General features: G+C 45.6%; 1 long non-coding RNA gene across 1 annotated transcript; it reads left to right on the forward strand.

Moving 5' to 3' along the window:
* The first annotated feature begins 6741 nt into the window (after nucleotides 1-6741).
* On the forward strand, nucleotides 6742-10923 carry LOC121486608. Its single transcript, XR_005986688.1, has 2 exons — nucleotides 6742-6835; nucleotides 10709-10923. It is a non-coding gene; the product is annotated as an uncharacterized LOC121486608 (long non-coding RNA).
* The last annotated feature ends 630 nt before the right edge of the window (nucleotides 10924-11553 follow it).

Here is an 11553-nt window from a genome sequence, read left to right on the forward strand (position 1 = left end):
GATGTCACAGAGACTGAGCCAATGTCAGAAATTTGCCTTGGAAGTTGAGGCATGGTGTTTAAAGGTGATGGTGGGCTCAGCTGTGGTTGAGCAGACCCCTGTAGCAGGAGCATCTATACCAGCTATGACATGACGTGCGTGAAAAATCAGGTAGTGTGGGTCCAAATTAGGTGGATTCCTTTCATTCACAGCAAGATCCAACAAGCTTCTAGGAATGGGCCAGCTTTGAGCCCTGAAAAGACTCCAAGAGTCAGGGAGGGATGGAGATCTCATTACAGTGGGCTGGCATTCCAGAAAGGTCTCGCAGCCCCTTAAAAGACTAGGGCATGAAGCAGGGTAGCTGGGAATAAGAGCGGGATTCAAGCTTTGGCCTGCAGATGCTAGCTAGGCTAGGTGTGTAGGACAAATTACGACTTCCAGACTACAGAGGACCCCATCCTAGGTCTAGTACAGGTTCTTTTGTCCCAGATGTCACAGGACACTGAGGCTGAGGCTGCTGAGTGGCATTCTGGCTCAATCAGACCCAGACCTCTGCTGACTTCGCCTGCGGCATTCCTCCATATACCAAGCAGAGGGAAATGTCTGTGAGCTGACCCTGTCATGGAGACATTTTCTAATTAGATCCAGAAGGCTAGTCACGGCCAAAGAAAATCCTCCTGCCTCTGACCTACTAGAGTTTAAGAGTTTCCTTTGAAAGGCTCCTAATCTGTCACAGGTGCTACAAAAGGATTCTTGATGACCTAAAATGTCACTTCCAAGTCCAAACTTATTATTTCTTTATTACATTCTACATAGCTGAGGCCTATGGTACAAAATTAAAGGAGCTTGTTGTTTTATTTTAAATGTAATACATGTTCATCATGGAGCATATAGAAAAAATGTTAATAAAAATAAGCATCATTTCATGAAGATGACTGTCATCCCTGCATGATAAATAGCTAAAATTGGTGATGAAGTAAGACCTTAAAAATCTCACTGTCATTTTCTCTCTGGCGTTTCAGCGCTCTATTTGGCCTTCCACTTGCAGGTACGTAGAGGTGAGCTTTCCACTAACAAATGCGAGACAGGCAAGCAAGTGCAGGGAAGATACAAAATGGGAGAAGCCAAAAAAAAAAACTTCTTTTTGATTTTTACATGCATTTTCATACTTCCATTTGAGAGGAGACTTGTCTGGTGTATTTGAAAATTCACTTCAAAGGAAATAATAAAATCTTGGTGCAAGAGAAATTGAGATGCTTTCCAATTTCCCAACTTCAATAAAATGCTCCCCAGCACGTCTCTGAAAGTCACTCTGGACAGGAAATTGACAGCCAGGGTTCATTTCCAAGGTGATGAGGGAGGGGGCAGTGAGGGCAGCACTGAGCTAGGGCCACTATAGCACAGGGACAAGGTGACACTGGCCTCACTAGCAGTTGATGCCAAGATTTCAAGACTCCATGTGCAAAGAACATGGCTGCTTTTGGTCTAGGTGCAGTTTTGAAAGATCTGGGTAGGGAGTATGTGGCTTCTGAAGCTTCAGGCCACATGAGTCTTATCATCAGAGGGCTGTCAAAATGCTAGACCCAAGAGAACAACTCCAATGGAGATCACGGGCATTTATTGTGTCTGGGCACTTAAATGGGTCCAGATTATCCATGTGAGTCAGTGTTAAGAAGAATAAGGCCAGCCAGTAGCAACACCTCCCTGCTTCTTCCTCTGGCATGTATCCCCATTGTGCTCCCATGAGCCCATCATCCAGGACATTGCCTACTCACTCTTCCCAGATCTTGAGCCCTTTGCTTATTCTTGGGCTTCTGCTACCCACCTCAGGCTTACTTTGCTCTCACGACAGTCTGGATTTCACAGTTGTCAGGATGTTTATCTGCCCAGTATGACTCTTTCCAGGCATAAACTTTGACTCCATATCTCTATTTGCCCTGATCCTTTAGGATCCTTCCAAGAAAGTGAATTCCAATAAAGATCATAAGGGTTTAATACTATGTTGGTTGGATAGAAAATTTTGGTTGGAATTAGGTCAGAAGGACAAGACCACAGGCAACTAGACTGGATTCAGGGTGAGGGGTTTGTCCATTGGGGAAATGAACAGTAAATCCAACCCAGAGGGAAAGACAAGCCAGACCAATGCTCCACACATAGACCAGGGTCAGTAGGTTGCAGATTGGGGCTCACCAAGGTATTATAATCCTCATTTTCAAGATGGAGGCTGGGAGGCTGGTCCAAGATCCCCAGAGCTGGAATTTGCAGACCTGGAATGTGGTCTCAGGGACTATGATCATCCTCATTACCCATAAGAGAGACCGCAGGTCCATAATTTGGGAAAAGTTTCCCAGAAGGATGCAGGAGAAAGGTAGGATGGGTGCTGAAAAGCCAGAAACAAACAGGTGTCCGCTGCAGTGCAGTGTCTATAGCCACTCTTCCCCCCGACCCCCAGCCATGCACTTCTCAAAACACCTTCCCTTAAAGTAATTTGATATTCCAGATACAACTGAAAACATTCCCACCCCTTTACCAAAAAGCAGCAAATTAAACTCTTATCAATCATGCCTCCAGGTCCATGTCTAGAATCTCTGATTCATATTTACTTAACTTCTGCTTATATGTGAGCCCATCTGGATATTTTCCAGTCTATGAAGTAGATGGTTGATTTAACCACCACCTACCCAACCTACATGTGAAGTGAGGCAAACAAAAGAGGAAAAAGAAGGGAAATTATTTAAAATATAAACTTGAACATTTGACATCCTATACCTCCTCTCTTTTTCTCATTCTGTATAAATCTGTCTGCAAGTCTCATTGGCTTTACTTTAAAAAGTGCATAGGGAATCCAACCACTCTGTATCCCTTCCTTGTTATAAAATCCTCTTGAAAACACCACTGGTTCTTGCTAGGGTTGCTGCCATAACCTCCCAACCAGCGTGCCTGTCCCTTCTCTCGCCCTGCTACAGTCTATTCTCAACACAGCAGCCAGAATGAACCTGACAGCATCCTGTCCTAACCCCCAGTGGCTTTCAGTACTCTCTGCTAGAAACCAGACTCTTCATCATCATGCCAGTAGAGTATCCATTATCTGGCCTCTATGCTTCCCTGACCCTGTGGCCTCATCCCTTGTGTTCACTCTACTCCAGCCACTCTGGCCCCTTCACTCTACCAACACGGCTGGTTTGTCCCCACCACAGCATGTGTGCACCTGTCATCCCTTCTACTTGGAAGACTCCACACACCTTGCTCATTTGCAAGCCTTTCACGTCCTTATTCACATGTCACCTTTTCAGGGAGACTGGTCCCAAACATAAGACTTACACCCTCCTCCAACACACAGTTCTGCTCCTCTGCCTTTTTTTGGACCCATATTTCCTATTACCTTCGAGCACAATATATATTGTTTATTTATGGGGCTTATTATCTACGTAAACTCTATGAAGAAAGGGAATTTTGTCTGTTTCATTCATTACTTTGCCCCTTGGCCCAGAGAGTGCTTACCATGTAGGAGGAGCTCAATAAATGTTTATTGAATGAATGAATCGATGAATGAACTGTTCATGGGGCCATGGCTGCTGTCCCATCAATCTATAATGCTTCCCTCTTCCAATATCCACTCCACTTTCCCCCACCTTGTTCCAGCACTGCAGACAATGGTGGGATGGGGGTGCTCTTGGGCAAGTTACAAAGACCCAACTCTGCATCCTGAGGGCTCTGAGCCCTTGGTGTACCTGCCCACGTAGAGTGACTGGCATCTCCTATGGACCTTTGTCACAGGTCAGAATGGTGTGACTACCCTAGGGATGCCCTGAGTATTTTCCTATTCACCACTGTGTAACAGGGGCCCGGTTTCCCTTTACTACTCAGCCAATCATCCCAGCCAGCAAGGGAACCACTTTTGTCCCAGTGAAATGTAGCAGGGAATATCTGGGTGGCACTTCCTGCTTCCAATTCCACTCTCTTTCCTAGGAGAGACAGAATCATGGATACAGGAAGAAAACCACTTACAAATGGATCATCGGGTATGTTCATGAGCAATGCCCTTCCCACCTTCCCCTCTGTGTTTCTGGACTCACGTGCTCCAGCCATAGGAGAAACTGGACCATATTCTGGGCTTTGATGCACACCCCTCAGAAAGACAGCCCCCAACTTTGAAGATATTGTCTTCAGCTTGCCCTGTGATTGAGCCATCAGCAAGCCAGTCCACCAAGCTGGGAAGTCAGATGCTCCTGGCTGATAGGATTCATGATAAGAGCGGATTGCATAGGCATCAGCTCATTGCCTTTCTTCTCTGCCTGGGGAGTACGTTCTTTGGCCAGAAGCAATGTTGTGTGAGACGGTGAATAACGTATTCAGTAACTTGACAGATGACGGTGCTGGCGGAGGCCTGACAGGCCAGGAGGGAGAAGCAAAAAAACCCAGAATGGAGGTCTGTTCCAACAGGACAAATTACAGAGGCCCCTGTGACAGGAGTGGCTTAGTGTAATTAACCTGCCACCAGGCAGCTGGATGACCTCCTGGAGGGATTTTATCATAGTGCTACTCCCTGTGTCCACAGTTTGTTACTGATGTCAGCATACTGGTCATTCTAGAGTGACAGCAGGTGACGGGAGGTCCTTGGTGAGAGGAAGTCCATATTGTTGAGCTTTTTCCTACCCTTTATCCTTAGTCCCACAGCTGCCATTTTGGTCACTAGGTTCTCTCATTGGTACTTGGATATTTGCAGAGGAGGGTAATTGGTATTGAAGGAAGATTCCATCTGTCCATTCTCAGTGGGGAAGGGGGTAGTTTTTGGTGAGCATTTACACTGGATACAAATATTCTAATACTCTGGCCCATGTAAAAGTTCCATCTCACATATTTCTTCCTCCAGCTGCCTGGTCATCAGTATCCTGGTCTTGCTCCTTCTGAGTCCCTGTCAATTGTAACTACCCTCACTTCCTGTCCTACATTTCTTTGTGCCCATTGTAGTGTCTGTCTTAACACCAGTCTGATTGATCCACAGAGATTGTGTGATTCTAGATGATTATGGGCATTAATGTAATTAGCTGCTTTACTATTATTTCTAATAATTTGGAGGAAGGGGAACTCCAGGAAATGACAGGAATATTGAAGAGTGAGGAACAAGGAAACTCAAGGGTGTAGGTAGCATGGATTTTGACAGTCCCACCAGAACACTGTTACTGGAATAACCAAGCATGTATCACCTTCATCCTCATTGTCACTGATCAAGATTCACACCCTGTTGCAGAGGGTCTGATTGATCCTACTCAGGTGCCACATCTCTGCTTCTTGGCTTATCCAGTCTGTATCTCGTGGGAGGGAATCAGTTTCCCAAAAGGAAATCTGGATGCCAGTATCAAAGGCGGAATGGACATTACACAGCCACAAACTCTACAAGTGTCTGCTACACTGGACTCCTTGGTCTAAGATCTTCAAGAGGTTCAGAGGTCTGATATGGGGATGGTTGTGGTGGTTGGATGGGAATTAAGTGACCAGGACCCACAGATTTATTTAGAGAGTCCATTCATAATAAATGCTAGATCCCTCTTACCACCGACCTCTCTCTTCCCCCATTCATCAAACAGTGCACAGTATAAATGATGCTCTTACTGTTTGACAGGTGATCACCAGTCACATTCATTTCAGAGGTGACCTTTGCCCGAGTGATCTGTGCTCTATCTTTTTATGATGCTCCCTGAACTCACACCTGCACATCAGACCACACAGCCTGGTTGTGGCTGTAGTTGCCCCAGCCTGCTGGCCCTAGCCTCTGACCCTGGGCTTTCCAGACATAGGATCCTATAAAAGACTGCCACAAAGGAAAAAGAAAAAGCAGCTCATAAGCACCTGTGCTCAACCTCCTGACAGGTTTTCATTAGGTCTTTATGAAGCTTGGGCCAGCAGTCCCTGAGGATCTTTTGAATTTCCACAAGATCTGGCTCAGCTAGCTACTTTGCCCCGAGGACCCCCCAGAAAGAGGTAAGCCATTCCTGAGCTCAGGTGTCAGATCCAGAATGAAGGCTTGGGCTGTGGACAAGGAAGGAGAGTGAAAGAACTGCAGGGATGTTCTAGAGCACTGGATCTGTAAGACATTCTCCCTGCATGATTCTCTGCTAAACCCCCGCCTCCTGTGAGGGGTCCCAGAGAGGGAACCTAGGCTGTGATGGCAGGGAGGGTTGACTCCGGCTCCAGCTCTGACAGCTTGCTAGCTCTGTCGCTTGCTTATTTCCCCTCGGAGACTCGGTTTCCTCTTGTGGGGAGCGTGGTAAAGAGCAGTGTCTGCATAAGCGTAGTGTGCACATGTGTGCATATGTATCATTCATGCAAGTGGTTAGGCATGCAGCATTGTATTTTATCTACATTATTTTATTTAATAGCCACATCTTGTCCTTGGGCTTAAATACTATCAAATGTATTGTATCGATGAGAAAACTGGATGATAGAAGGAATGAATTAACAGACGGTTTGGCTGGCCTCAGAATCCTGTCTGTCTGACTCCAACACATGTGCACGCACAGCCGTACTGTGCTGCCCCTGCGCCTACGTGATGAATGCCTCATCTGGGGCAGAGTGGCCACTCCATAATCATTGCTGCTCTATTTGAACATATGCTTAGTTTCCATGCAGAGGAGTCTAGCCGGCTCCATGCACGTGGGCCTAGCTGCCATGAGCAATATCTTGCAGTGCTTGTCACCGACAGCATTTTCATATGCTAATAAGAATTAATAATTCATGCTCAGTAATCTGCCTGGTGTTTTTCCCATCCTTCTTTCTTGCTGGGGGCCCAAACAGACCAGACACGATGCTTTCCTGGAAGGAGGCTATCTGCAGAGCCATCTCCATGGAGGGCAAGGTGGGTTTGAGTCTCTTCTGCTAAAAGTGGGGGAATGACCAAGGGGGGATTCGAGGCAATGCCAGCCCCTCCTTTAGGAACCCCTTTAAGCTCGGTGCTGGGAGCCAGGGGAGCTGCAAGGAGCAGCCTCTGCCTGCACTGGGAATGTTCTGTGCTTCTGACATTGCTATATCTGACTCTTTGCAGAGATTGTTTTAAATGAGGTGCCCTGTGATTTTCTGGACTTGGTGGAGCCTGAGAAACCCTACCTGGAAAGCAGACCTAGCAGGCCGCAAGGGCTTTTCCTATTTAGGCTAATGTCTGTGTCACCCTTGAGCTTGGACGAATTTTCCAAGCCACTAATTTGTACTTTGCCAGGAGACAAGAGTGATGAGTGGTATTATTTTAGGCTTTCTAAATTGGAGCACTGCTTTTGGGTACTAGATGTTCTCAATTTTGTATTTCCTTCAACTCAGAGAGCTGGCAGTTTTTGTTGTGTTATTTAAAAGGGCAATTGAGTTGTTCAGAGAAGTATTTCTGGCTCCTTTCCTCCATGTGCTAAATGATAACTTTGGGTTCTGCAATTGAATTCAACAAATATTTATCATGTGCTTATCGGATGTCAGGCTCCAGGCTAAGCGCTGCAGAGGGCATGAAGATTGATGATTCACGTGTTCATTCAGGTATTTATCTAGTCATTCTTACAATAACATTTTTGAGCACCTGCTATTGACCAGTTACTGGTAGGTGCTGAGCTGGAGCTTTATGTCAATTAAGACTCTAGTCTTCTCCCAGTAACAGAAAACCAAATAAAAGTGCCTTGAATAAAGAAGGATTTTCTTTCTCTTTTATATCGAGAAGGCTGGTATCAGATAACTATTGGTTTCAGTGAATAGGCTGTATGATGTTTGGGATGACAGTTCTGATATCAACTGAGCCCCTTCCTCATGATCTCAAGGTGGCTGCTGCAGCTCCAGCCATAGCTTCCATTTCAAGGCAGGAAAAAAGAAAGGCTAACTCAGCCGTAATGATATTTTCATTGAGAAAGCCTAAAACTTCTCCACATCACTTTCTCTCAGCCAATGCCCCCTTTGTATCTCATTGGTCAAGACAAAATTACTCACTGGTCCATCCCTAGGTGCAAGGGAACCTGGGCAGGGGACAGAGCTGTCATGATTGGCTTTGTCGTGTTAAGCTGGCAAGTTTCCTCTTGGGCTTCTGTTAGTAGGGAAGAAAGAGGGATGGTATTGGATACATAGTAGCAAGAGTACCAAGTGAAAGAGTCCGTTTCCTTGCCTTTAGGGAACTTATCATCTAGAGGCAGAGGCAAAGGGAAGGCGGGGGTGGAAGGGTATTACTAGAGGGAGAGACCACAGTTTCAAAGCACTTCAAGCACAGAAGTTTGTTTGATTCTCAATAAAAACCTGTGATAGGCTGAACAGAAATGAATAGCCTCATTTTATAGATGTCTCTACCTATGCAGCAGAAAGTCTAAATGATGGTATTCCAGGGACCACATGGATAAGGTACAGTCATCCAGAGAACAAAATCTAGGTCTGCTGACTCTTATGCGGCATCCTCATCCTGTTCTTAAGCATCTAGAATCTGACCTACCTACCACCAACCCACCGTTCCACTCACCCACCCACCCGCCTGCCTTCTCACCCCTCACATATACACAAGGTCAGAAGCTACCACTGGTGTCAAGTAGGCATGCAACCAACATGAAAGCAAATGGGGGCTGAATGAATGACTAATGAATCCTAAAAGCCAGATATTTTGAAAAGTATACAAACTCTACAGCCATACATTAGATGTAATAGCATCTTCTTTATGCCTTCATACTCGCTAGGATGTCCTGCGCAAACCCCAGGTTGCTGGCTCTGCTGCCAGCAGGCATCTTCTGCATAGAAGAAGTGCCAGGCTCCTGACCTTCCATGCTGTTTACCTTTCAGAAATGAAAGGTCTCAAACTGACTTGCCCAGAAAGCCAGCCAGAGGGGCAAACCCGTACCTAAATGACCTTCAACAGCAGATCCACCTTACACTGTGCAGGCAGCACGGGGAAGCCCCTGAGTTTCAGCCTCTTGGGCGCCTCTGACCCACTCTTCCTCCTCCACAACACACTTGAACTACATGAGAGCAAAGACTGCAGGTATGGAAGTCCGAGTTTAGCCCTTTCCCTCTCATGCCTCATGGAAGTTTCGCAGTTTACCCTATGAATGCCCTTATTGCCATACAACAGATGAGGAGGGCCTTGAAGCTCAGAAAAGGTGAGCAACTTGCCCAGGGTCACTCAGCTAATATGAGTGGGACAGAGTTGCAATTTCAGTGCAAGCTTGTCGGAGCCAAACCCTTGCTATTAAGCACTGGACAAACTGGTCTCTGTACAAATCTCTGCTGTGGTCCTTGCTAGAGCGTCAGTGCTGTGAGGCGGACCTTTCTGTGATGGGGGAAATATTCTAAGCCTGTGTTGTCCAATGCAGTAACCGCCAGCCACTTGAAATGCAGCTAAAGAATCTGAGGAACTGGATTTTTAGCTTCATTAAATTATAATTAGTTTAGGGGACCTGGGTGGTGCAGTTTGTTAAGCATCTGCCTTTGGCTCAGGTCATGATCCCAGAGTCCTGGGATGGAGCCCCAGATCGGGCTTCTTGCTCAATGGGGAGCCTGCTTCTCCATCTCCCTCTGCCTGCCTTCACCTCACTTGTGCTTTCTCTCTCTCTCTCTCTCTCTAATAAATAAATAAAAATCTCTAAAAAAAAATTTTTTTTAAGTTAGTTTCAACAGCCATAAGGAACCAGTGGCTACTATATTGGACAACACAGCTCTAGAACATTGGTAACAGCTGGGGAAACTGAGGCCAGATAACATGACTGATTCCCCTAATGTGGTAGACCCTAGGGTCTCCTGGTTCACACACAAAAGAGTAAGTACCAAGGAATGAAAAGTCCATGGGAATGTTCCATCCCAATCTCACCACTCAGAAACCTGAAAATTTTAGTTTTTGGTTTGTTGGTGTTGGTTGGGGAAAGTCCAAAACTGCTCTACGTGTTTTAGGCAGGATGGCATTCAACTCTGCAAACTCATCAGAACCCTGCCCACCCCCAGCCCCGCCAGTAGAAATGTCAATAAATTTGATATTCATACTTTGACTCCAACTTTTGTACCCAGGAGAAAGGCAAGCAAGCAAAGTTCCTGGGGTGGGGTGGTTAATGGTAAGATCAACTGTGTGGAGTTACCCTTTTCCAACATGTCACATTATAGGGAAGCAGTAAATGTTCATTCAATTAATGACTATTTAGCAAGAAGACAAACAGAGTTTAAGAATAGGGAGGAGAAGTAGAGGGTGGCCGGGACCACTTAGAAGAGTCATTTTTGACAAATAACAGGGCCTCTTTGGGGGTGGTGCAGGTGAGTGGACAAGTAGGGAGAATTGGGGGCCATCAGACCAGCATGTCTAACATCCCAGGGTTGTGTGGGCAGAGCTGAAGGTACAGAAATGCCAGACGCTGGGGAGGAGGCTACAGTCATTTCCCCAACCTTATCTTCTAAGCTTTAGAATTAAAACAAGCTACCTACACCCTCTCCTATCTCAGACATTTTAGCTCCTTTCTCCTGTGTGAATTCCTTTTAGACTCTGGGCTGACTCCCTGGAAACCCAAGGCTGGCATAGCCATGGAGGAGAATAGAAAGTGTCCTCTATAGTTCTCCTGCCAGGAAGCAAGACACTAAACTTATGGAATCAGGGTTCCATCCTTATGATTATTTAACCTTAACTACTTCCTTGAAAGCCCTATCTCCGAAGAACAGCCTCACTGGGAGCTTCAGCAGATGAATTTAGGAGGATAGAAAACATTCAAGACACTAACAACAGGCTTCTCATTCATTCTAGGATGGGAAGAGCCCAAAGTCTCATTCACCATGTCTCCCATGAAAGATTATAAGAGTCCCATAAAGGAGCAGACCAGATGGCAAAGAGGAGGTGTTGATGCCCATCCACGAAAATGGTCTTCCCCCCACTTCAAGAGCACATCTACTTACACAAGCATGGAGCCCATTTCGCAGGAGGTGCTCGTAAATGTTTATTAAATGAATATGTGGCATTCAGCTTGTAGCATTGCTCAGATGGTTAAGGGTCAAATGGGTGGTAAGTTTATTAAACTCAGAGCTTTTTAGTGATGTGACCCCAGAGCCTATACAGAATTGAGAGTCAGCAAAGAAGTGTTTGAGATCATGCACTTTACAAAGATTTATCCAGGGGAGACCGTCTCCACACCCACCTGCACTTCGTACATTTGAAAAGGGGACAACCATTTTCTGACTAATCTAGGAAAGATGTGCAAGCCAGGGTTGTTGCTCCCAGCACATGTTCATTTCGTTATTGTATCCATGATTGAGAAAATGATCCCCTATCATTAATTGTGAACATCAGATAAAATATAAAATACACAAACTATTCTTCTTTAGCCTCAAAATCTGACTTCATTAAATCCCCTCCCCAGATTATTAAAGACTAATTGCAGATTGAGGATTGAGGTGATGGTGGGGAAAGAGGGAATATGGGATCATTTGGAAGGATGCAGCTCTCAGAAGCACCAGTGAGGTCATTAAAGGAAACTTTGTACTCAGCCACTATTCCACCATTTGCTATTTTCATGACCCTGGTCAAGGAATTGAACTTCTATGAGACTCATTTGTAAAAGCTAATATTGTCTTCCCCACTGGGTTGTGGTAATG

Source organism: Vulpes lagopus, chromosome 3 (assembly GCF_018345385.1).
Source record: "Vulpes lagopus strain Blue_001 chromosome 3, ASM1834538v1, whole genome shotgun sequence".
NCBI classification, from domain to species: Eukaryota; Metazoa; Chordata; class Mammalia; order Carnivora; family Canidae; genus Vulpes; species Vulpes lagopus.